At 44.6% G+C, this 25,291-nt stretch overlaps 1 protein-coding gene and 1 long non-coding RNA gene across 5 annotated transcripts in view; one reads left to right on the top strand and one right to left on the bottom strand.

Annotated features, from left to right (window-relative positions):
• The window catches only part of WWOX (WW domain containing oxidoreductase), an 897,467-nt gene that overhangs the window by 525,317 nt on the left and 346,859 nt on the right, over nucleotides 1-25,291 (bottom strand). The window lies entirely within an intron of this gene.
• Nucleotides 17,612-20,159, top strand: LOC140698499 (uncharacterized). The gene is made up of 3 exons (XR_012076299.1): nucleotides 17,612-17,751; nucleotides 18,301-18,402; nucleotides 20,036-20,159. It is a non-coding gene; the product is annotated as an uncharacterized lncRNA (long non-coding RNA).

Raw genomic sequence — 25,291 nt, 5'->3', positions numbered from 1 at the left:
GATTACTTCTTCCCTTTCAAATGCAGAGTATATTCAAGTTTCTTTTAAAAATTCATACAGGAGAATCACTCTATGCAACTGTACGCAGGAAACTGTCAGACAACATTCCCAATTCAATATTATATTGTGCTCCAAGAAAAGATTTCCATATATTCTAGATTAAAAAAAGCCTCATAAATAAATGATAATCCAGTGCATGCTCTGAAAAATGAAAAAATAATTTTGTGTTTGCATTTCACTCCACAGAGTAAAATTTAATCTCTCTTTTAATACAGCATGTTTTATATAAAGAGGTAAAAGATGTAACCTTATGAAAATTGATTTTTTACATGCTTAAAAATGTCCCTTGCAGTATTTATCTAGGCATTTTCCAGCCGTGATTATAAAGGCATCCCACGTTGATAACTTCACCACGTGGGGTTAAAAGTCAATGGAGTTATTGTGATTTGATTTGATGAAAGTTTTCTTTCTAGTGTTAAAAATAATCAAGACGAGACAGGTGGTGTTCGCCGTGTGCTGTCCATTATTAAGGTTATGTTTTCAAAACGGCATCACAATCTCCAACAGTGCCGACTGAGCACACGGTAGCTGCTTACTAAAGATTTGTCATTCACATGACTTAAGGGAAATGATGGAGAAAAACTAAATGTCCCAGTCCAAAGCAAAGCTGATGTCACAGGACATTGGGATGGGGTAAAATCGGCCCATGTGGGTCTGCCATCGAGGCAGAAACTCTCTCGGCTTTCTGAGCGTCCCTCATAGAGCACTGGATATGACTGACACCACACCCTCAGGACGTCTCATACTGCGAACACGGGCAGATCACGTCTGCCGTCCTCTACATAAATATTCCCTAACACCCATTTGAGAAATCCCAGAGAAAACAAAACCAAACCAGTTTTGCTGTACGGTCTGCTCTCAGCTCCTGGGGTAGAACTAGCCTAGAGGGGGTTTCTCATCCCCTCAGAAAGAGGCTTCAGGACTGCAATTAACTTAGGCAAAGTCTGTCTTCAAAATCTTCCTGCTTTCACCTGAAGGCTTTGCGGGGCAGCATTTGAAGGCAGATCTTAGGCTCTGAGACTCTGTAGGGTTACTCTTTGCTGCTCCCAGGGAGGCAGCAACCACACAGCTCGAGAAGGGGTGCGGGTGTTAGAGGCCTTGGTGGACATGAACTGGCAGCAAAAAGAAGAGAAGACCTCAAGTTGTAGTGCACAGACTCTAAGGAGGTCCACCGATTCCCAGCTCCTGGTGTTGACACCTTTGGGGAATCCCTTCCCTCGAGTATGGGCAGGACTTGTGACGTGCTTCTCAACGACAGAATACGGTTAAGGTGTGGAATGGCGCTCCTGTGATCACATCATGTTATATGTGACTTGCTCTTGAGATTCTCCCTGCTTGGTTCTGTGAAGTAAGCTACCCTCTTTGGAAAGCCAGGGTGGTAAGGAACTGCAGAGGGCTTCCAGGAACAGGGGGCAGCCTCTAGGAGCCAAGGGAAGGCCTTCAGCTGACAGCCAACAACTCAGCAAGAAGCCGGGGACCCTGAGTCCTAGAGCCGAAGGAAAACCAAGTCAGCCAGTAATCAGACTCTGTGACCCTGGAGGTGTGGAGGTGATTTTGTAAGCAGGTTCCTCTCCCATCCAGCTTCTAGATGAGGAACACGGCCTGGCTGACGTGTTGACTACAACCTTGCAAGGCCCTGCAGAGCTAAGTCATGCCCAGACTCCTAACCAATGGAAACTTAAATAGTAAGCGTCTACCACATTGAGCTGCAAAATAGCAAGAAGAGTAAATGGTGCACAAGTAGAGCACCTGGAGCAGGTATGAGTCTAGGTAAAGAAAGAGCAGATGGCCCCAATGTGCCCGCAGCACTATTTACAACAGCCGAGACATGGCAGCAACCTAAACGCCCATCAACAGATGACTGGATAAAGAAGATGTGGTGTGATGTGTATACACTAGAATACTATTCAGCCATGAAAAAGAATAAAATAATTCCATTTGCAGCAACATGGATGGGCCTGGAGATTGTTATACTAAGTAAAGTAAGTCAGACAAAGAAAGACAAATACCATATAATATCAGTTACACGTAAAGCCTAAAAAATGAGACAAATGAACTTAGTTACAAAACAGAAACAGACTCACAGACATAGAAAACAAACTTCCAGTTACCAGGGGAGAAAAAGGGGTAGAGGGATAAATTGGGAGCTCGGGACTTCCAGATACTAACTACTAGATAAAAAATAAACAGCAAGGTCCTATGTATATAGCACAAGGAACTAATTCAGTACCTTGCAATGGCCTACAATGAAAAATAATATGAAAATATATATATAGCTGAATCACTCTGCTGTATACAAGAAATTAATGCAACACTGTAAACCAATTACATGTCAACAAAAAAGAAAGGAAGGAAGGAAGGGAGGGAGGGAAGAAAGAAAGAAAGAAAGAAAGAAAGGAAGGAAGGAAGGAAGGAAGGAAGGAAGGAAGGAAGGAAGGAAGGAAGAAAGAAAGAAAGAAAGAAAGAAAGAAAGAAAGAAAGAAAGAAAGAAAGAAAGAAAGAAAGAAAGAAAGAAAGAAAGAAAGAAAAAGAAAGAAGAAAGAAAGAAAAAAGAAAGAAAGAAAGAAAAGGAAAAGAAAAGAAAGAAGGAAGGAAGGAAGAAAGAAAGGAAAGAAAGAAAGAAAGAAAGAAAGAAAGAAAGAAAGAAAGAAAGAAAGAAAGAAAGAAAGAAAGAAAGAAAGAAAGAAAGAAAGAAAGAAGGAAAGGAAAGGAAAGGAATGGAAAGGAAAGGAAAGGAAAGGAAAGGAAAGGAAAGGAAAGGAAAGGAAAGGAAAGGAAAGGAAAGGAAAAGGAAAAGGAAAAGATAAGAAAAAGAAAAGATAAGACAAGACTTGTGGTTGCCAGGGGGGTGGAGGGTGGGAAGGGATAGACTGGGAGTTCAAAATTGTAGAACAGATAAACAAGATTACACTGTATAGCACAGGGAAATATACACAAAATGTTATGATAAATCACAGAGAAAAAAATGTGACAATGAGTGTGTATATGTCCATGAATGACTGAAAAATTGTGCTGAACACTGGAATTTGACACAACATTGTAAAATGATTATAAATCAATAAAAAATGTTAAGAAAAGAAAAGAAAAGAGAAAAGAAAAGAAAAGAGAAAGGAAAGGAAAGGAAAGGAAAGGAAAGGAAAGGAAAGGAAAGGAAAGGAAAGGAAAGGAAAGGAAAGGAAAGGAAAGGAAAGGAAAGGAAAGGAAAAGAAAAGAAAAGAAGAGAAGAGAAGAGAAGAGAAGAGAAGAGAAGAAAAGAAAAGAAAAGAAAAGAAAAGAAAAGAAAAGAAAAGAAAAGAGGAAGAACAGGTGGTGTCAGAAGGACGGGAAGCAGGTGAGCCTGAGGGCAGCTGTGGGCTGATGGTTCACTGCTGTGTCCCCACGACCCAGTGTGTGGCTGACCATGGAATTACATACGTTAAACACACTGACATGATGAAAAAACTGGTGAGATGGAGAGTATACTGGTAAAAGGACAGGCTGCGGAGCGTGGGCGTGGTCCTGGGAGCACCAGGCACCACTGAACGTTTCTGAACGGGCGTGGCAGAGACTGCATTTCAGGAAAATGCATCTGACACATACGACAGATAGGACTGCAGAGAAATTAGAGTCCTGGGGGCAATATTGCCATCACATTCTTTCACCAGTGGGTCAAAGCTCAGTAGTAAAAACAAAACAAAAGAGCCAAGCATTTGACACTGAATCCAGTTTCAAGATAATAGAGCATTTTTAAACTTTCAACATTAGGCAATGTGCATGCATAACAAAAGAGTTCACATAAATAATTTATATATTTTTTAAATAATGATAAATAGAATGACTACGCATCCACCTATGGCTCGGCTTCAGAAACAGAACTTGGCACTACTTCTCCGCGCCTCTCTCCAGCACATTACCTCCTGTCCTCTCCACGACGCCCAACCCCACCAGACACCTCCACGCCTGGGGAAACAGTAGCTCACATTCTGTATCTTCCCTTCACTCGCTTTTCTTTACAGTTTTAGCACATAGCCTTATATCTTCAAGTGGGTTGTTTCGTTTTGTCTGTATTTTGAACTTTATATAAGATGGATCATATAAAGATGCACATATTCTCTGGTGCACCTGCTTCTTAAATCCCACGTTGTGTTTTCAAGATTCTTCTGTGTTGATGTGGGTTACAGCGATGCGTTCAGTGTCACTGCTGTTCAGTATTCCACTGTGTGAATACACCACCATCTATTTCCTCATTTTATTATAGATGCCCTTTGGTGAGTTTTCAGGTTCTTGCTATCATAAATAACGTGCCAGAGGCATTCTTAAACTTTTCGTAGTTCTCAAGAGTCCCTCAAAGGCACGTCCATGGACAGGAGTTAAACTGCACAGCATTAAGTCATACTTTATCAGGTAATACCAACAAATTTTCCAAAATGGCTTTATCAATTTTCACTCTGATGAAGGATGGATGGCATTTCCTGGTAGTCTGTATCCTTGCCAATATTTGGTATTGTCAGACTACTTAAAATTTTCCAATCTAGTAAGTGTGAAATAATTTCTCATTTTTGTTTTCACTGCAGTGCCTGCAGACTGATGAGTTTAGGTATGTTTTCAATAATACGATACTCTAAGCAGGACATTCAGAATTATACGACAGGTACCGTCCTTTAAAAGCTATATATTATAAGTTGACAAAATAAGACTTAAGTAAAGGAAAAGTTATTAAGATAGTTAAAGCATAATACATCCAATGACATATATATATATATATATATTCCATTATATATTCTATATATTCAGATACACACACACATATATGGGAAATTGCACAAAATCACATATGATTGATCTTGGCTCCCAAGTCTATCGCCAGTATGACCCTGAGTGAGTCATTAACCTTTCTAAGCCATCACTGGCACATCAAAATTAACTACACATTAAAAAAAAAACACACACAGATGATACATAAAGGAAAGTTTTACCTGTGTTCCTAACACTTGGAAGCGATCACTGACCCTTTCTCCTCGTGGGGCATTCAGAAATGTCCTTTTCTCTTCTGCTTTGAATATACACAGCTCTTTCAACCCACTCAGAAAGTATCGATATTTCATGTCAAGTACAGACCTCAGTTCTAAATTTAAAAAGCACAGGGCAGATGAATGAGCCCTCTGCCCAACACCATCTCTTCCAGAATGTGTAATGTTTGCCTTCACAGGGTGCCTTTTCCCTTTCGGTTCCTGTTGCCTGAAACATCTTCCTCTGGCTCTTTACATAACTGGATCCTTCTCACCTGGGAAGCCTTGCCTTCAGTGCCATCCTTTCTAGAGCCAGCCCCGCTCTGTCCCTGACCTTCCTGCCTCTCCCGCACATGCCATGTTGGCTTCCTTCTGAATGTGTGTCACCATCGGAGATTTTATCTGCTGTTGACTTGTTTCTTGCCTGCCTCTCCACTGGAACATAAACTCTGTGTGGAGAGTTTACCTAGGGTTCACCTTTGTGTCCTTAGCACCTTGTATAGCATGTGGCACCTAACAGGACAGGGTAGAAAATAAAAAACTGTCACATTAGCTCATCTACCATCGAGTTTTGGAAAGGACTTCGTGGTGGATCTGGAGATTTACACGTGGGTTTCTATGTAAATAAAACACTGGGCCTCCAGATCTCGAATCCAGCAGTCTTTATCTCCAACTCACTGGTCTCCTCTTGAATTTGATACACGGTTCAGTTTCTACCAAGTCAAACAGAACTGCAAGCCTTTCCCGTATTCTCACCCATTTCCTCTTTATTATTAGCATCCAATAAAGGAGCTGTATGGAAATAAATCAACAAAAGGCTCTATTTTATCTTCATAGCTACCTGATAGTTTAAGAGTGTTAATCGTGCCAATAAGCATTCTGTGGCAAGCTCGGAAGGATGGAAACCATCTTACCATATTTGAAATTCAAAGAGGAAGCTCAAAGAACACCACATGACAAAAGGTACCGATGGATATTTATGATGAAAGAAGATGATCAGTTAGAAGCAGGAGCTTGTTGATGGGGTCACATCATATTACGAATATGGTTTATTAGCAGCTCTCAAAGATAGGCCATCTCTTTGGTCAGTAAGAGAAGGATAAAAGGTTCAAGATAAGGAAGAGGCACTTAATAAATGAAAACGTTCACTAATGAAATTAGTATCGTTATTGCAGGAAGTGCTAATTTTCCTGCTCACTGAGAGTTTAATAAAAATGTTATGTCTACTCTGTAACTGTGATTAATCAGGGTGGTATTGAGAAGTGCGGGGATTCTTTTTCAACAAGGCAATTTTCAAAATTTGAAAAGGTGTAAATTTCATGCAAATTGCTTCATAATCATATATGTACAAAACGGAGCTGACAAAATTGCAGTGAGGAAAGGAATCATTAACATTTAACTTTTTTTTTAAAATCCGTTTTTCCCCCAACTGCTCCTGAAAAGGTATATTGCAAGTGAGAAGATACAACCTATTGAAAAGCATACAGGTATGAATGTCAACAAAATGGTAACAATTTCAAACAAACTCGAACATGGATGTCAAATCAGAACAGTTCTATGAAACCGGAGGTTTTATAAAGGAAAACACAGCTTTAAGGCAATGAAAACACACCCCCTTGCTTTAATCACAATACACAGAGGCAGCGAAGCACTTCTCTATTTCTGACTCTTTCTTAGTGGGGAACAGTACATCTTGGCTAAGGAAAATCACATTTCTGCTTACAGCATTCCTTTTTAAAAAGTCCCAAGGCCTCCTGTAATTTTAAACAAAGGTTTGCAAACCTGAGGGCTCCTTAGACAAAGTGGCCTCTTCAGTAACCCCTCCTGCCCCACAGTGATGCTGATCCGGGCTGCGCCCCCTCGCCCGTAACGGACACGCAGCCTCGGTACACCTCCAATCTCCTTGTGCGTGGAGCCTGCTGCAGGCGCTATCTGGGTAAATCCCAAACAGGTTATTCATCTGTTTACACAGCTAAGGGGAGGATAATAAGACCTCAAGTGTAAATACGACAGTGTTAAGATTACTAGACCCTTCGACTGATGGCCCTTAAGACTTGTAAGAAACAAGCAGGAAAACGAGCGTGACTATTGTGACGGGTCACTAGCAGCCGGTTGTTTCTGGAGTTTAAGAAGTAGGAAGCCTATTCTGATTTTTTAATATATAACTTAGAAAGCAGTGGTTAGCAATTTCGGAGTAATAACTCACAGGGATTCTTAACGGACTAAGGATTGCCACGGTTCCTTGCATTGGGCGGATTTTTTTCTTCTTCTTCTTCCCAAGCAGGCATTTGGAGGGACAATGTAATGATAAGTGGGAACCATTTTCCGCCCTCATCTTCATCCCGTACCTCATACATTTTCTAAAATTATGGCCCTACTCAAGGCAGTTATTATGCACAGTCAATGTTCTTGAGAAGAGTTTTTCAGAGGATGATTTTTGGTTAAAGTGGCATATTTTAGAACCATCTGGTCACATGCATTAATGCGCACTTGCAAATTCTGCACGGATTTTTACGACGGCATTCCTCCGCCCTGGATATCTCTCTGATGCACGGCTTGTAAATAAGACAAAGGCTTCTGCCGTCTTCAATCTGCTGGGCAGTGAACAGTGCTGAGGCTGAGATCCCATTATATGCTAAGATTAATAAACCTCGCAGGGCCCCGGACAAGCCACCGGAAAACAAGGGCAGTGGGTGCTCATTTCTGTCCCATTAGACACGGGATGAGCCGCAGGCAGCCACACTCTGTCACTCCAGCCTGGTAATGGGCCCTGGGCGAGACCACCGCTCTTTCCCCTGACTCAGCCACAAAGGAGGTGGGACCACGTGGACGTTTCCACAGTTGGCAGGGAACACCCAGTTGGCTCTCTGTCCTTCTTCCTAGTATTGCAGCAAAAGCTATCCTTAAAAAACACATCAGTCTGGGATGGTGGGGAGCAGGGGTGAGTCTAGGAACTTCTGAGCACCCTACAATTCTTGGCAGTGGATGAGGAAATGTTCTGAGTGCCAGCAGAGCCTTGTGAAAGGGGTCAGGAGATGGTGTCTCAAATCTGCCTGCTGCCAATTGTGGGGCTTGTGATAATCAGTGGGCCTCTCTGATCCTCGGTTTCTTCATCTGAAACTGGGGGTGATGAGTTTATCCCCCTCATAAGTGGGAGAAATAATGAAATTCTAAATTGAACCTAGCACCTGGCACACAGGAGGCCCATGATAAATGTGAGCTTCTGCTATGATAACTCTGGTGGATGCTATGCTTTTAATGATTAGTACGATTGTCATCAATACCATTACCACTATGACTATTCAGAGAGGCAACCCCTCTGCTCTTCCACTTCCTCGATCATACGCTGAAGACCTCTCTGACTGAGGAATAAACTAAAGCATAAAAAGGAATCAGCAGGTTGCTGGTATGCCATGGACACTCAATTCACTGTTCGTCTCTCCCTTTAGGGCAGGAATTCTAGGAGCAGGAGGTAAAACCCACTTGAGTCCCAGGAAAATCCCCCAGTTTGCTAATCGCATGCCTGGCTATTGAGGACCGTATCCCAAGAGGTATCGGCCCATAGGAGAGAAGGGGCTGGAAGTCGGGGAAGGTGAGCTGTGACTTCCGGCAGCCGCCCAGCACTCACACCTGCCCACAGCCTCCTGGTGACCAGAGCCTGGGCACAGATGGCTTCTCCTGGTCCTCAAACCATTCTGTGAGGGGGATATTCTCACGCCCCATGTGTTATAGGCGAGGCCATGGGAGCTCTGGGAGGAGAAGCCACAGCCCCATGACGACGCAGCTGGATTGGGCAGAGCTGAGAAACCTACCCGGCTCCCCCACTTCTGACACCGCATTCTCCCCGCCAGACTTGCTATACCCTGAATCACCAAGGAGAAACGTGGGCGGAGATGTGGAGGCAGGGCCTTTGGGGGTGATTACGTTTACACCAGGCCATGAGGGTGGGACCCTTATAGTGGGATTTGAATCCTCATAAGAAGAGGAAGAAGCCAGGGCTCTTTCCCTCCCCACCATGTGAAGACACAGCGAGAAGACAGGAAGACAGTTATCTGAGAACCAGGAGGCAGGATCTCACCAGACACAGCATCTGACAGCACCTTGATCTTGGACTTCCCAGGCTGAAGACGCGCGAAAGAAACGTCTGATGTTCAAGCGATTGGACCCATGTTATTTTGTAATGGTAGCCTGAGTAGATTAAGACAATAGCACGTGTAGAAATACATGTTCAGTGAATGCTGGGTGGCTGGAAAATGTGAAGGTCTGTCTCACACATCAGTCCTGAAAGATGGCCCGAGGCCAGTGTTATAAGGGAGGTTCCCACCTCTTATGCAACACCCTTTGATAAAGCTGATGTGTTCTGTTCCCCCAAGTAGCTAGCAGGGTATTCCTATCCCTGCCTTAAGGATGAGGGCCCAGAATTAGTGGAGGACAGAGTAATACCCCCCACCAAGAGATGTCTGTGTCTTCATCTCCAAAATCTGTGAATATGCGTCATTACGTGGCAAAAGGGACTTTGCAGACATGATTTAAGTTAAGGATTTGGGGATGAGAGTCACCCTAAATCGTCCAGGTGAGCCCAATGTCATCACCAGGGTCCTTATAAGGAGCCAGGAGTGTCCGATCAGGAGAAGACAGTGTGACAATGGAAGCAGAGTCAGAGAAGGAGTCATGATGATGCTACAACCGCTGTCTCTGGGTTGGAGCTGGGAGCCGAGGAGAACAGGTGGCCTCTAGAAGCTGAAAACAGCAGAGAAACAGATTCTCCTATGGAGCCTCCAGGAGGAGCCAGCCCTGCTGCCGCCCTGGCCCAGTGACAATGATCCTGCCCTTGTGACCTCTAGAAATGCAAGGTAATACATGTGTGCGCTTAAGCCATTAAGCTTAATTTGTTACAGTGGCAAGAGGAAACTAACATAGTGATGGAGTCAGAATTCAAACCCAGAACCAGTGACTCCATACTCTATGATCTTCCTCCTTTGCTGTGCTGCCTTTGAGGAATGAATGGATGGACACTGCAGGAGGGACCAACCCAAGAGCCAGCACGTACTCTTCTCCCAGTTCCTAGAGCTTGAACAGTTTCATGGTGTATCTGGTTTTTGCTTTGTTTTTGCCTTTTTTTTTTTTTTAGCTTTTCTTGCCTCGTTAAAAAGGAAGGGAGATTTAAGATGCCATGCACAAATACATATTATATAGTAAAAAAAAATAAGGAAAAGAGTAAAGAGAAAAGAGCAAAAAAAGAAAGAAAAGAAAGAAGAGGGAAAATTAAAGAAAACAAGTGAAAAGAAGACTAATACTAAGATGAGGTCAGTGGGGAAGTTAGTTCCCAGAGAGGTACTATGATTCTGCTGAAGGTGAGAAGTATGTTACAAATTTGGCTTTGAGCTCCCTAGTGGCCAGAGCAAAGAAGGAATCACAATATAATATGTGATTACGATTTAAAAAGAAACCGGCTGCTTGGGGTAAGTACACCTTTTTGTATCATGGGGACTCAGAGGAAGCCTTATGTGTTAACACCCACACTCTACCCCTCCCCGTGGACTCTACTACCTGACACTGCTACCTGGATGGACAAGGTTTGCAATGATCAACTACTTGAACATCTGTGAAGCACATAACATCCTCCATGGGATGCTCATGCTTCCTGAGACAGGAAGCGCGCCCTCTGGGGCATCAGCAGTGGTTCACTCACCAGCTAACTGACTTGCCCCGCGTGCCAGGCCTACAGCTAAGGGGAAGGACAAACTACTACTTATCTTGCTTGACAACAGCTTGTGAAGAGTCACATTCCTGACTGTTGTCTCTGTTCATTTTTACTGTGCAAACCCAGCAGCCTCCAAATCAGTGACTAAAACCAACAGCTACTTATTTTTGGCCCCTGATTGGGTGGGTCAGCTATTTGAGCTGGGCTCCACTGGGCTGGCAGCCTCTGCCAGCCAGGCAGTGTGGCCCCAGGGATTGGCTGTTTCTTGGTCAGGGTGTCCCTCACTGCCTGGCAGGCAAGCCGGGGCTTGTGTGCGCCCAGAAGTGGAAGGTTTCCTCCAGCAGCAGATGGGCACACCCTGATGCAGGAGCCCTTTTCAGGCCTCTGCCTGTGTCATGTTTATGAATGACCCATGGCCAAGCAAGTTCCGGGAGGTGTGCTGATTCAGGGAGTGAAGAAACAGATTCTGCCTTTGGAAAGAAGACCAAGGACATCACAAGGCAGGGGCACACATGAGGGGGGCGGGGGGAGAATTAGAGCTTAGAAAAAGCTCCTAATGCCAAGGGATGTATTTGAAACAGATCACTAATCAATTCTCTTAGATAATTTATTGTAGTTTAAACCAAAGGCAGGTGGGCAGAAGAGAGACGGCTTCCTAAAAGTTTTTTTGGTTCTCATAGTCTATCTTTAAGTTTTCATTTAGTAGAATAAAAAAGAAAAAAAAACTGTGTGTGCATGCATGTGTGTATGTGTGCATGTTTACACATGTGTGTGCATGTATCCTAAACACGGAGCATCTGTCAGCTCTCGCTTCTACATTGGTATTGTTCACTTATTTGTCATTAAAGCTTCTCAGTTGTGTTCCTGAACCACCCCACGTCGCCCAAAAACTCCAACTGCTTCTGTGATGTGCAGAGCATTAAAAATAAATAAATAAAATAAATAAAAAGGAAACTTGCAGAAGGGCAGCACTTACCCCATTCACGGGAAAACAGGCAGAAAGGGAAGCATTGTCAGAGTGTTTTGCAAATGACATTTTCAGCAATATAAGTTATGATTTATTTTCCCATGTAATCATCTTGATTGCAGACATCCTTTTGGAGAAATCGCACTGCTCTTGGCTAGCTTTTCAAAGCCGCACAAGACAAGTTTCCAACCTGATTAGTATGCATGATGGGAAATCAGATACATTATATTTAGCTTGAAGTGCAGAGCGCCATGGGTGCAAAGAAAGCAAGCTAGGGGGAGGGATAAAAGAGGTGGGGGGAGAACATCTGTATCCTTTTCAGAGGAATCTGTGCAGCGCACTCCGGGTGTGGGGAGTGGGCGAGGAGTGGGGTTTGTTCGAGTTGCCCTCATGTAATTTGTAATTAACCAACTATGTGTCCTCTTATCTCGCATCTCTCACATCTAAGTTGTGTGATGTGATGACTCTGTAGGCAGGACAGACTCCAGCTTTTCTGCTGCAACACTTAAGAGCTCATCACTCCCATCAACACAGTCTTCCCTGGGTCAGAGGCCGTGACTCGTGGTCTGCACGCTTACACCCTCGTCATGTGGAACCGTCGCCTAGGCAATGAGCACAGATGCCTACAGGAAGGTGGACTTGGACCAGATGCAGTGTGTAGATATGTCCAGCACAGCCGAGACCAGGGTGAGGCAAGAGGGACGCCCGGAGCCAGCAGGTGTGCAGTGACACGCGCTCAAGCTAAGGGCCCAGCCAGCACAGGATGCCACTTGCAGGGACCCTAGAAGGGCGTGTCTCCTCCAACGGACACCTCAGGGGTCTGGCTTGCCTAGTCCTGGCGCTGCTGCTCAAGAAGCAACATCAAAAAGGAAACACATACATCTCTGAGGTGTGAACAGATCCGGATCCGGTATGTAATTCTGACGCGAGTTCTTATGTTAACACAACACCGCTAGGTTAGGAGCAGAATGCGGAATGTGCAGGGGTTTTTGAGATCCAATGAGATTTCAGAAGGATTCTGCATGTGGGGTGGAAGGCAACACTCCCTGCTCCCCAAGGTCAGTATTCCTTCCCTCTGTCCTTTAGACACCTGCCGTGGGAAAACGTGAGAAGTCCGTAATTTCCAGAATGCCTGGATCACAGCTAGGGTTTACCATCTACTCTGATGTGACAACTCTATCCAGAGGCAAGGACAAGGGGAGGGACGTTTGCTGACTTATTCAGGTGTGTGTGCCACCACACACCTGAACGGGTCCAGCAATTGAACGGCCATTTACTGCTGCTTCACCATTAGAGGACTCCTGAATATTAACTGACTCTGGGGGACACTGAGGCACAGGGCAGATAACGACCTGAATCAGGTCAGAGGAGAGACCAGACTTTTCCAACTTAGCTCCATCTGTTGGGAACCAAGGACCCAGAGTCTTACAATCCCCTTTCCCCAGCACCTGCTCTACCATGCTGGGGTCACAGGGGACGGAGGCATGTCTGTCCATGATCCAACCTCGGATTCTATCCAGGAGGCTCTACCTAAGCTTTCTTTGTGTTTTAAACCCCCCTTTCCTTTCTAGTGAATGTTCTGCCTCTGAAAAGATTTAGGCTTAATTTTCTGTTATTTAAAAAAAAAAAAAAGGGTGACTTTGGTTGTTTGGAAAATGAAGGTGGCTCCCAAGATTCCCGCCCCCCGTGCACACCACCCTTTCCCAGGTAGTCTGTCAACCACTCATGTAGGTACTGCTGTGAAGGCATTTAGCAGATGTTAATTACGCCTCCAGATCAGTTGGCCTTAAGATAAGGAGACTCTCCTAATCATAGGAGCCCTTTAAATACGGGTCTAGACATCAGAGTCAAGGACAGTTCAGAGAGATCTGAAACATGAAGGAGATAAATGCACAGGACAGTCTCTGTGCATGGCTTTGGAGATGCAGGGGCCATGTGGCAAGAGGGAGGGTGGCCTCTAGGAGCTGACAGTAGCCAGCAGCTGACAGAGAGATGAGGTCCCAGCCTTGGAACTGCCAGGAAGTGAACTCTGCCAACAACCGGAATGAACTTGGGAGCCTCTAGAAAGGAATACAGCCCCAGCTGACACCTCGACTTCTTCCTTGTGAGACCCTGAGCAGAGAACCCTGTCACGCTGCGTCCAGACTCCTGACCTACAGAATCATGAGCTAACGAACGGGTGTTGTTCTGAGCTGCTAAGTTTGGGGTGATTTGTTACGCAGCCATCAAAAAACAAATACGGCAGCATACAATAATCCCAACTTTAAAATGAAAACTTGCTTCTATATATGCCTTTGGTTTTGACAGTCACTATACCTTCAGAGTCTAAAATTCTTCACACAGGAACTCAAGCACCATAGCTGCATTAATTTTTTCCTTTTTTTCTGTTTTCTTTTTACTAATTGCTAAAGATTTAATTCCAAAACAGTATTTCTCACTAGTATTCCTCATGATAATAATATCATATTGTAGCTCGTGAATCTACAGCAGCAGCTAGGGAAATTCTTTTTCTATGCTGTGTCCTACACAAAGTCATGTGAAAAAAATTTTTCAGACCACACAGAATTGTCAATTTCTTCCACAAAAGGTACCTGTTTGGGTGGTGGTGACTTATTCGAACACACTACATGAAGAAAAGCCCTACCATGGGTATTTCTGTATCAAGCATCATTCAATATAATCTCTCAAACTTCAGAGATGGAAAGGAAAAAAAAAAAAGAAAAGAAAAGCTTTGTAAATTTCTTCTTATAACCAAAATCACACACAAAAAGATGAGAGCCCTTCAATGTCACTAATTTCTCTGAAGCAATGCAACAGCAAACTCCTGAGACCTCGGCTATTTCAGTCAAAACAGAAAAGTGGAGATCCAGGAGGACAGTGGCGAGCTCGGCTTTCTCTGACAGACTGTGAGCCAGGTCATAAATTCAGGTAAAGTATGAAATAAAGGGAGAAAAAAAAGGATGGAAGTTGTGGTTTTCTGCCTGTCTATGGAGGGTTCTGAAAGATATATGGGCTAAGGATTTTCCTGTCCATTTGGCTATACATTCACACGATTAAAGTCATCAGTTAGAACACTCAACCAAGAAGCTACTGGGAGAAGGGGCTTTCCCTTAAGGAGGAGGAGTGCAAAGAAGAAAAACAAAGGCAAAGAAAATCCATGTGGAATATACAAAAATATATGCCCAGTAAAACACAAGCCGCTGGGTGTTTGCTAACAGTGCTGCTTTAAAATCCTATGCTGCCCTGAGAGTCACTGCTTTCTGCAGGCTTTAATAAGAGACTATATTACCAAGGTGGCCGAGGTGATGTTTGAGGGGAAGGGGAGAGTGTAGTAGTTATTTTTATATATGCATCGGCCAGGTAATGTCTACTTCCCCTCTCCCCACAGTAGAGTGTCATCTACTTGCCCCACTACACTCAGTCAGGAGCCACGTCTTATTCCTCTATCCGTCCCTGGCTTCGAACTCCACGACCCTTGCCTGGACTGTTCCAGGAGCCATCTGCTGGCAGCCCTGCAAATCCACCTTCTCCCTGAAGCTGAAGGGCTCCTCAGTGCACACTCAGCCCCCATGTTACGTGCAGTCCGCTGAAATATCCGTAATCCCTCCCAGTGCTTCCCATTGCCATGAAGGTAGAATCGAGAATCGTGCTGGAATTCCCCAGGCACCTAGGGACTTTAGACCTGTTTATCCTTCCTGTCTCACCTTATGTCACAATGGTCCCTCTCCCATTCTAGGCTCCAGCCAGACAGAACCACGTGTCCTTTCTCCCAAGGGCCAGATCTTGCCCCGATGCCCAGTATGTGACAATGAGCAACAAAGTCCTTGTCATTAGGGGGATGGCAGCCTAGGGGGGCCGGCGGAGGAGGAGCCAGAGAACCATCACACTACTGTGGTTGCAGAGGGTTTTATGGAAACAATGGAGGAGGGAGGGGTACCTGACCCACACTCAAAGTGTGCGGGGAAGGGGTAGAGGGGTGAGGGTTCAGGCAAGTCTGCTGGAAGAGTCCAAGTTAGTCTGGAGAAGGAGAAAAGAACATTCTAGGCAGAAGGATCTACATATACAAGGGCTACCTTTTCAGATCTGCGGCTGGGGAGCCAAGAGACTGGCCAGCTCCACGGATCAGAGGTCTGGAGTCAGGAGGGCCTGTGACCGGCCACCATGCCAGCCGGGGTACAAGTGGGTGGGCTCAAGAATGATGTAACTGCCATTCACGGGTTCCAAAGGCTAACGCCTGGGAGGCCTGGTAAGCGTGGCGGAGAACCGGAGGGCAGGGCCCTAGCCAGAGAGGGGCGGCTCTAGCTGCTCAGGTCCAGCCACCGGGGCTGCTCGGGAGCATAGGCCGGTCATGGCGGTTCTGCTTTTCAGGAGAAGCGGGAAATCCCGGCTGTGACACGACGTCTCCCAGTTATTTACTTATTTACTTACTGTAAACGAAGGTCCTGGGGGTTGAATCCAGGCAGCCGGCAGGGGCAAAAGCTGCCCGGGGTGAAAGCAAGCTTGTCCGGAGACTGGGCACACGAGCCAGGGGCTTCAGAGTCACAGTCCCCGACCCATGAGTCCATTTCATCAACAGATATTCATCGAGGACCTTCTCTGAGCCAGGCAATGTTCCAGACTCTGAAAGAGCCAAGCAGACAAAATCCCTGCCCTAGAAGAATGTTTATCTACGTCCTCTTTGGGGGGAAATGAATAAACAGGACAGTTTTCAGGGGTTTAGCAAAGGCTCTGACACATGTAAGTTCGCCCTTTTCAGCTTCAGTCCCATTCCCTTTTTTTGAAAAGCCGGCAGGACAAATGACCTTGAAATGAAAGAGGCCCCAGAGTCCCATGCCTCCAGCACCCAGAACTGAGGGGCAAAGGGTCTGGCTCCCCACCTTCTCCACTACACGCTCAACGTCCAGAACAGCATCTGCACACAGCCAGGGCCCGGCACGCATGTGCCACACGGAGCCGACAATGCGGAGCTCAGACATATTACTGAGATTCCAGGGGAAAAGATTACTCAAGTTGGAATCGGTTTTTGCATATCAAAAGTACTTCTCTTTGCTTCCAGATCTCTATGTGACAGCAGATAGGCAGAAAAGATCTCAAGGTTAAGAAGTAACAGTCACTCTGATAATAAGTCAGACAGAGAAAAGAAAAACACTGTATGATATCACTTACAGGTGGAATCTAAAAAATACAACCAACTAGTGAAAATAACAAAAAAAGAAGCAAGTTCACAGATACAGAGAACACAGTAGAGGTTACTAGTGGCGGCCCCTTCCAGAGAGGGGCGGGGCAACACAGAGGTAGGGGACAAAGAGGTACCAACTATTCTGTATAAAATAAGCTACAAGGATGTACCGTACAACACAGAGAATATAGCCAACATTTTATAATAACTATAAATGGAGTATAACCTTTAAAAATTGTGAATTACTATATTGTACCTCTGTACTTAGATAATACCATACAGCAACTATACCTCAATAAAAAATAGAAAGAAAAAATAATAATTCATCTGTCATTCTGTTAGCAAGACTAGGTATTCAGAAATGGGCAGAATCAAAATCTAAAACTTCACTTCAAAAAAGTAGGAGAAATGGGGGTACATGAAATTCTTCCAATCTTCCTTCCGCATTTCCCTTCCTACCCCTCCCTTCTGACAATTCCCTTTCTCTTTTGATCTTACTGTCATATATTTCAGACTTTGTTTCTGATCCCAGGGAAAAGAGATACAAATGAGTATCCTGCAAAATCACACTCATGTGCACAGAGTTGAATTTTTCCTAAATGCGGATCCCAGCTTGTGGAAGGCAACAGGGGACCCCGCACACGCCTGCTCCGGATATCTACTCCGATTGATTGCAGGTATCCTTTCGCTTGCAGATACTTTATAATGGTGCCCTCACACCAGCGCAGTTCAGATTGTACCCAAGATAAATGAATCACTAAGCCTACGGGAACAGACTGCTCCATCACAGAAATTCCCTGACCGGTCCTGGTGCTCTGACCCCACAAGAACTCTGCTCCCCACGAGTCTCATGGTAAGACCTCTCCACCTCACTTAAATCAGAGCCTGACAGTGAGCCGGATGCTACCCAGGGCCGACCGCCTCTGTTTCTCGTTCTTCCTTCTTCCTTTCTTTCTTTTTAAAGAAGCAGAACGCCCAAGTACCCTGTTTATTTCCAAACTCCCTTGCATCTGATGCACAATCGGCTGGCATTTGCTGTTAAAGCAGAAAATTACAAGGAGGGCCTAATTGACCCTCCTGTGTCTTTGAAAAAGCCTGTCTGTGGTCTCTAATTGACCCTCTAGGTACCAATGGAACAATGAATGAATCTTCAGGAAATAATGGAGGGCGATGATTAATAGCCTGGGTCTGGTTGGACCTCTGTCTCTCCCAGCTCTTCCCTCCGCACTTTCCTTCCTCCCTTCCCGACACGCAAGTCCCCGAATTTCATCAGCAGCCATTTATTATTATCGCTGAATAATAAATACCCTGCAGTCGACACTCTAAAAAATCGGACACATCACAATTCTGCAGAGATGGGGATAACATTTATTTAAGCCGGCATTCTCTTTTTTCTCCGCAGCAGTGCTCATGAGAGTCTTCTATATTTGTGGGCAAAGTCAAAACAGGAGGCTTCTCTTGGGTCTCCGGTAAAATCACTGCAAACCTGAAGCCCTACGGGATGGTGAGTTTTTTTCCTAGGCGCTAGAGTGTATAGTCCCAGTCGTGCCTTGTTCAGGTGCGGAATGCCCTTCAGGAGTGCAGCGAAGGACACTAGTAAGGCTGACAGTAACAAGTGAGCTTCCCTTAGTGCAAAGTGTGTAAGGGCCCCTCTGACCCCTTATCTTGAACACTCCCGGAAGCCCGGAGATGTAGTCACTGCTATTACTTCCATTATTCAGATGAATAAACTGAGGTGCAGAGAGAATAAGCCACTTGCCCAAAGTCACAAGGTCCCTGGTTCTGTACATTGCACAACATTCAACAACAACTGTGCCTAAGGTACAATATTAAGGGGGAAATTCTTTGAAATAATGGGTAAGACAATAAAAGAGAATGCCTTTTACTTTGGCTTAAAATGCTCCTTTTCTCCAGAAAGGGCAGGAGAGTACACTTAAATTTAGAAATATGCAGGTCTCTAGAGGATTATAAGAAGCCAGAGGGATTTCTTTTTCTTTTTTGCAAATTCACAGCATTAACTATACTTTTAATTAAAAATAGAAAGGAAGGAGGGAGGGAGAGAGGGTGGGAGGAACAGAGCCACTAAAACCTCCTGCACTCCAGCTGCTGTCTGCACTGTCCTCGGGACTTGAACTGGTAATGGGGCCACAAGCTGTCAGCCAGGCCCTGAGGGTGTTCTGGGCCCTTTTTCTTCCCAGTAAGGGCTTTGCTGGAGAGCAAGCTGCCTGGGCAGCAAAATTAACACTTGGGTGAGGATGACACATTCTGTGAAAGGCAGGGATTGTCTCCAGCAACAGGTCCAACCTCCGTCATCACAAAGCACTGGGCCACCTTTCGGAGTTATGGGCTGTGGGTGGGCTGTGGGCTTCTGGGAGCCATCAAATCTGGGGGCCTCTTCTGAGACTGACTCAAATCCAGAGAAGGGAGATGAATAAGCCAATCTGCGTGCACTCAATGGAGGACTGCCTTATGGTCCCAGATCCCATTCAATGTTAGATTTTAAAATCAAATGAGATCCTCCTGAGATTTTTGGTCCAAGGCAGACTCCTCCCAGGGTTAGTGAATTCCCAGAGACAGGAGGCAAGTCATCCAGGAGCACCCCTTTCAAATACAAATCAGCCACTCCAGAGCCCACACTCATAACCACCTCCATCACCCGGAGCCACTATCCTCCTGTCCTCCTCACTCCCTGGCCAGGTACCAGACACCTTCAGGCAGGCCCTCTAGCCCAGAGCCTGGTGAAATGATTCAAACTAGCCAGTCCTAAACATTTTTGCCCTGCCTCTTCTGTTCCTTCCTAATACACCAGAATATGAGCTCCTGCCTACGGTCCCCACTCTTGTTTGCCTTCTGACCATTGCAGGCACCTCCCCGTGTGGCCCTGATGGCCTGGCTTGTGCCCGCCCTTTTGAGATCTGTGAGTGTAACAAACCATCCTTTCAATGGCTGTTGTCTCCTGATCTCTGTGTCTCAACAATAAAAAACCCTATGAAAACAGAAGAAAAGAAGGGAGGATAGAGGGACAGAAGGGTGGAGGGGCAGAGGGAGGGAGGAAAAAAGGAAAATGACTGACGAAGGAATGAAGAAGGACTGAATGATGATTAACTTACCAATCTGCTTTTCTTTTTTGACGACAGACAACTAATGGAGTTGTGAAAGAAACCTTCTTCTACTCTGGGTGGAGACACTAAAGATACACGTGGATGCCGTGTGTGCGGGAGCTCCTAATGGGGAAGTCTGGCCTCCGGTCCAATGCGCAGTGTCCAGTGGGCCTTCAGGCCCTCCCAGCTGGTTCTCTGATCACGGTCACCTCACTCAGGAATCCAGCAAAGAAGTTCATTTCCTTGCCTGACTGACAGAAAACGTCCAACATGGAGCTGGACTATAAAACGCTATCAGACTATAAATAGAATCATACTAGTCCCTTTTAAGTAACTCTCAGTGCCTTTATTCATTAAGATTCAGATGCTATGGAGGGTGCAGATGCACCATCTCCCCTCCTGGATCCCAAATACAACACCCCACACAGAAGCAGATGGCTTTGCATAAATCCGATGACAGTTTACAGGGTGAGATGTGGCTTCATTGGAATCGTATTACAGTATCATCTGCTGGAGGGGAAGAGGGTTCAGAAAACCCAAGCTTTAACTGGAGATCACATTTACACATGAGATTTTGGGTCTCTGGAAGGAGTGCCTTGGTCTTTGGGTCCCACCGCCAGTGACTTCGCCATCACCTTCCTCCTCGCAGGAGCACCAGGTAACTCGTTTAGGAAGTATGTTAGGAAGCCAAGGATGGCTGGGCCCCTACTCAGAGCCGGTTCTGTTAACACAGCTGAGAGCCCTCTCCCTTTCCATTCTCAAAATCTCTCTTTGTTTGCTGCCGCGTGTAAAGGTGGGCGGTTGTGCTGATTGGAAACCACATGACTGAAGCAACACCTGCTTGGGCACTTAACCCTGGAATGGGGAAGGTCAAAGTGGTTTCTGTTTAGTTTCATCTCGACTGTAAAATGGAAGAGCAATCCCGTTGGTCTGTCTTGGCGGAAGGAAAACAAAGGTGATGGAAGAAGACAGAGCCTGTTCTTTCAGGGATGCTCTGCAGGGGGCTGGGGCGCTAAGTGCTTCTCAGCCCATCAGGATCTGCCGCCCGGTGGCTCCAAGTGCCAGCCTCCTGCTTTTGGCGTTCACCATTCAAAGCAGAGGTGCAAGGAGCCAACAGATACCAGGCATACTCCCCTAACTCACTCTCGGATATTCCTTTCCTTTGAAAGAATGACAGGAACAGACCGCCTTAGCCCTGCCTCCCCAGAACATTCCAGCACTTGCAGTAGTATGATGGATGGCCCTGTCTCCAAGAAAGCAGGGAGGGGCTCGCCCATTTCCTTACTACACTGGGGCAATTTTAGGGTTAACATTTTAAGTCAATATAAATAAATATGAGTTCTGAATGACCATGAGCCTCCTTCTGTTGAGAAAATCCCAACACTGATGCAAAGGTGTTCAGAAGACAAGTCACATAAATAACACCCAGGAAAAAAGTCTCGGAGGATTTTGTTTTTCTTAGATTTCCTCCAAAACCAACAGTATGATTCCTTAGTATCTATATCATGGAATATATGGCCTGTTATTCAGAATCCTAGCTATGTAATATCTGTCCTCAGAAGACTTTGTCACACACCCTAGTAACAGACTCATCAATTAACCCTGAGCTTCCAGCCAAGTGACAAGGTAATTAATCTACCCTATTCCTTTCTTTTCTCTCGTATCTTAAAAAAAAAAAAAGTCAGTCTTTAGCCTTTTTGTTTCAAATTCTCAGTCCGAACGCTTGACTTTTTCCCAAGTTGCCCGAGTATGAAAGCATCATCCCTACGCTGGTCCCTGCCTTCACATCCAACCTTTCCAGCTCTGCTGCCATTCCCAACAGATTCCCGGAGTACAGTATTTGACAAGAAGTGTCAGGGTTGACAAGAAATCCCAAAGCAAGGGCTTCAAGTCATGTCAGGAAGAAGTGAAAATTCAAAGAACGAGTACTTATCCACAGCTGAAAATATGTTCTTAAACCATGAGAATCAAATAAAAAAAGGTTTTTGAAATTATGTGTTCCAAACATGTGCTCTAGATGCCAGCAAACTTCAACCCACAGGCCAAATCTAGCCCACAGCTCATTTCTGTAAATAAAGTTTTATTGGCACACAGCCATGTCCGTTTATTTACATGTTATCTATGGCTGTTTTCACTACGCATCACAGTTTAGCAGTGGTGATGGATGCCTTACGGGTCACAGAGCCAAACATGTTTACTATCTGGCCTTTTATGGACAAAGTTACAGACTGTTCTAATTTCTGTGAAACTCTAATCATTGGATCTGCTTTATCATCCTTTGACTATAAATCAAATGATCAAATAAGAGCATTTTACTGACAATATTAATAAATTATTAATTTGGGTTTAGGGAAGAGAAAGTCAAAGAACTATAAAAGATTCACAACCATTATTTTTGAAATAAAAATGAGATCTATACCAGGTAACTCAGTTCTTCCCTCCTTCCTCCCTTTGACTTGTTTTTTAATCCACTGTGCCCTTGTTTACTTTGCCTGATCAAATAAAAAAGGCTTTAAAGAGTACCCATTTCAAGTAAGTGTCCTGCATGAAATAGGTTTTATACGTATATGAGTAAGTATATAAAATAATATGCATATACATGTTAAGGTATTTAGATAACACAGGTCACCTGAGAAGTTCATTTTACCCCTGGACTTGGTATCCAAACTCTAGGATTAAGCCATTTAGAACGTATTCGATTCTGATAATATGTAGTGATTTTGCTAATGTTGCTCAGTTTTATTTCCTTGCCCAGAGTGATTTCCGTTAGCCGGTTTACAGATGAGCCGCCTAATCTCCTAACAAGAGCTCTTCGATCAAATGGTCTGGACTAGCCCCACATCTTGTTGCTGCCAAGTGACTGATTTAGGAGATGGACACACAGAAGTCCAGATAGTGTGATTAATGGTCGATCCAACTTTCTCTGAACCGCGTATCATGACTTAATGGGAAACCCTGAAGAATTAAAGGGGGGATTACATTACCATGAATAATATAAAAAAGTGATATTCTGTCTGAAAAGCTTTTGAGTGCAAGTGACTTGAACAAATATATTAACAGAGCTTACAGCAGATTCAATCAGGTTGAACGTTCCCCAGAATTTATTTTGAAATAAGCTTTATATATCTGAGATGTGAAGAATGAAATCTATTGGTGACTGGCAGGAAAGCTATTAACATGCAGATTTTAATTCTGCCTTATATTCTGCACCAGTTCCCTAGTCCCTCCGTTACCACTGGCAAGGCAAGCTCTGTCCATTAAAGATGTAGCACACCTCCACAAACCTCAGTGCTGTAATGACACTCCAGCGAGCTAGGATTTCCTTTCCTTGCTCTATCCTAACTTCTAAAAACCAGTTCAAATGTGTATTATCAAGGCGTCGATAAAGCTATTACGTTTAAAAGTATAAGTTATACCAATCCAATCCATCCATCTGTTGGAAATGCCAATTCACGGGTACATTCTGGGGGCAAAACTTAGCAGTGAGGAGAGAAATCTGCTCCACAAAACTGAGGTGTACATTAACTTACAATTAAGCCGTGATGTTAATGAGGTTACGGTGTGTGACGGGTTAACGGGCTGCAGCCAAAAGGCAAATATTGAAATGAAGGCGTTTATTTTCGAACCAACAAGCCTGAACTGAACCATTACAATAAGTCCCATTAGCATTTCAGCTATTGGGCAAAATAATTTCATCTCTAAAATTAATTAAATAAATTGGAATGACCTGGAATCGTTTCTGTGGCCAGCGGACGGAGCAGCACTGCATGAAAGGCAAACTCATTTAGAGTCAACAGGCCCATCAATTCCTAGAGAGATTATGTTTAAGTTGATGGGAAGTGAAAGTTAAAATTACAATGCATCCAATATGGCAGTGACATACCCTGAAAGAGTTGGTAGAGCAGTTTTTAAAATAAAGCCTATTTTATTATTATTATTATTTTAATTTAGGGATACTATGCTTAAGAATTGAGATACAAACAAGGTTGAAAAGTTCATCATTTAGGAAATTCTGATTCTGTCCTGAGTTGTCCATGTTTATAGTTCCAAGCCATGTGGATTTTTTAGCAATGAAGATGAAAAAATGATATGATAGGCAGAAGGAAGGGATGGGGTCAAGGGCTATTGTGACGGTTTTGAAGAAAATCAACAGCATACCCCTGGGTTCAAATTAGGTCCATCTCCCAAGAACATCTAGATCACCTAACAAATGAGAAGTCGGGGCAGCGCTGATCAGCAGGTGCCACAGAAGTGCCAGCTGCCTCACCCCAAGGGCACATGCCCTGCAGCTCCATTTAAACCTGGTGTCTGGGGGCTTACTGTCACTTATGAACTCTGTGACCTTAGAAATGCATCTCGCCTCTCTGTCCCTCAGATTGTTCATCTGTAAAACAGGGATCCTTAGAGTGTCCCCTCTAGTAGGATTTCTGTATTAAACTAGAAGAGCCAATACCCGCAAAACACTAACGGTGGCATCTCCAGGCTTGACAGATTAGTCTTAAGCATCCCCATGGGTTGAATTGGGCATATATTCCAACAGGTCTGCTAATTCTTTGCAAGAACTGTGACGCTCAACTTTTCTAGGCTTTCCTAGGTAACACTTCAGCATCTTGTCTCATCGGGCTTCCTCAAAATGTGTTCCATGGACCATCTGCACCAAAAGAACCAGGAGTGCTTGTTAAACATACGGATTCCAGAACCCCATTCTGGTTATATCAAATCAGAATCTCTGGGGAGTGGGGCCTGGGGACTGACATTTTAAAAATAAGTTTTTGGTTGAGTCTCAGGGGCCCAGAATTTTGGAGAACTTCTTACTTTGACACACAGGATGGAAACAACATAATCACAAAATTTTCCTGAACAAATTCACTGCAATTTCACAGCATCAGCTATGACGACAAAGCGATGCAGCCGTGGACCTAGCATTCTTTGGAACAACGTCTCACTCCTGCTTTCTAGGCACTTGCTGCACAGGCTGCCTTCCAGCTCCTGGAACTCGTGGCGCACAGGGCTGTGCCTTGAAGTCCTCATCACACCTACTTCTGTCCTGGTCCCAGGCCCATCTCCCACCCAACAGCCTGCTTCCCCTTTTCATGCCTAATTCCAGCCTCACCTCCTCAGGGAAGGCTTCTCTACCCCTAGGCAAGGTTAGAGTGGTCTGCTCTGAGCTGCACCAATTAGTATCTTACACTTCGTCACAGCATTCACCACCTTGAGATTATTTAATTACAAGATTGAAAAAAAAAAAAAAGACTGTCTTCCCTGAAAACTGATGGAAGGTGTGGACTGCTC

Source organism: Vicugna pacos, chromosome 9, assembly GCF_048564905.1.
Source record: "Vicugna pacos chromosome 9, VicPac4, whole genome shotgun sequence".
Lineage (NCBI taxonomy): Eukaryota > Metazoa > Chordata > Mammalia > Artiodactyla > Camelidae > Vicugna > Vicugna pacos.
This window is presented reverse-complemented; position numbering and strand designations above follow the sequence as displayed.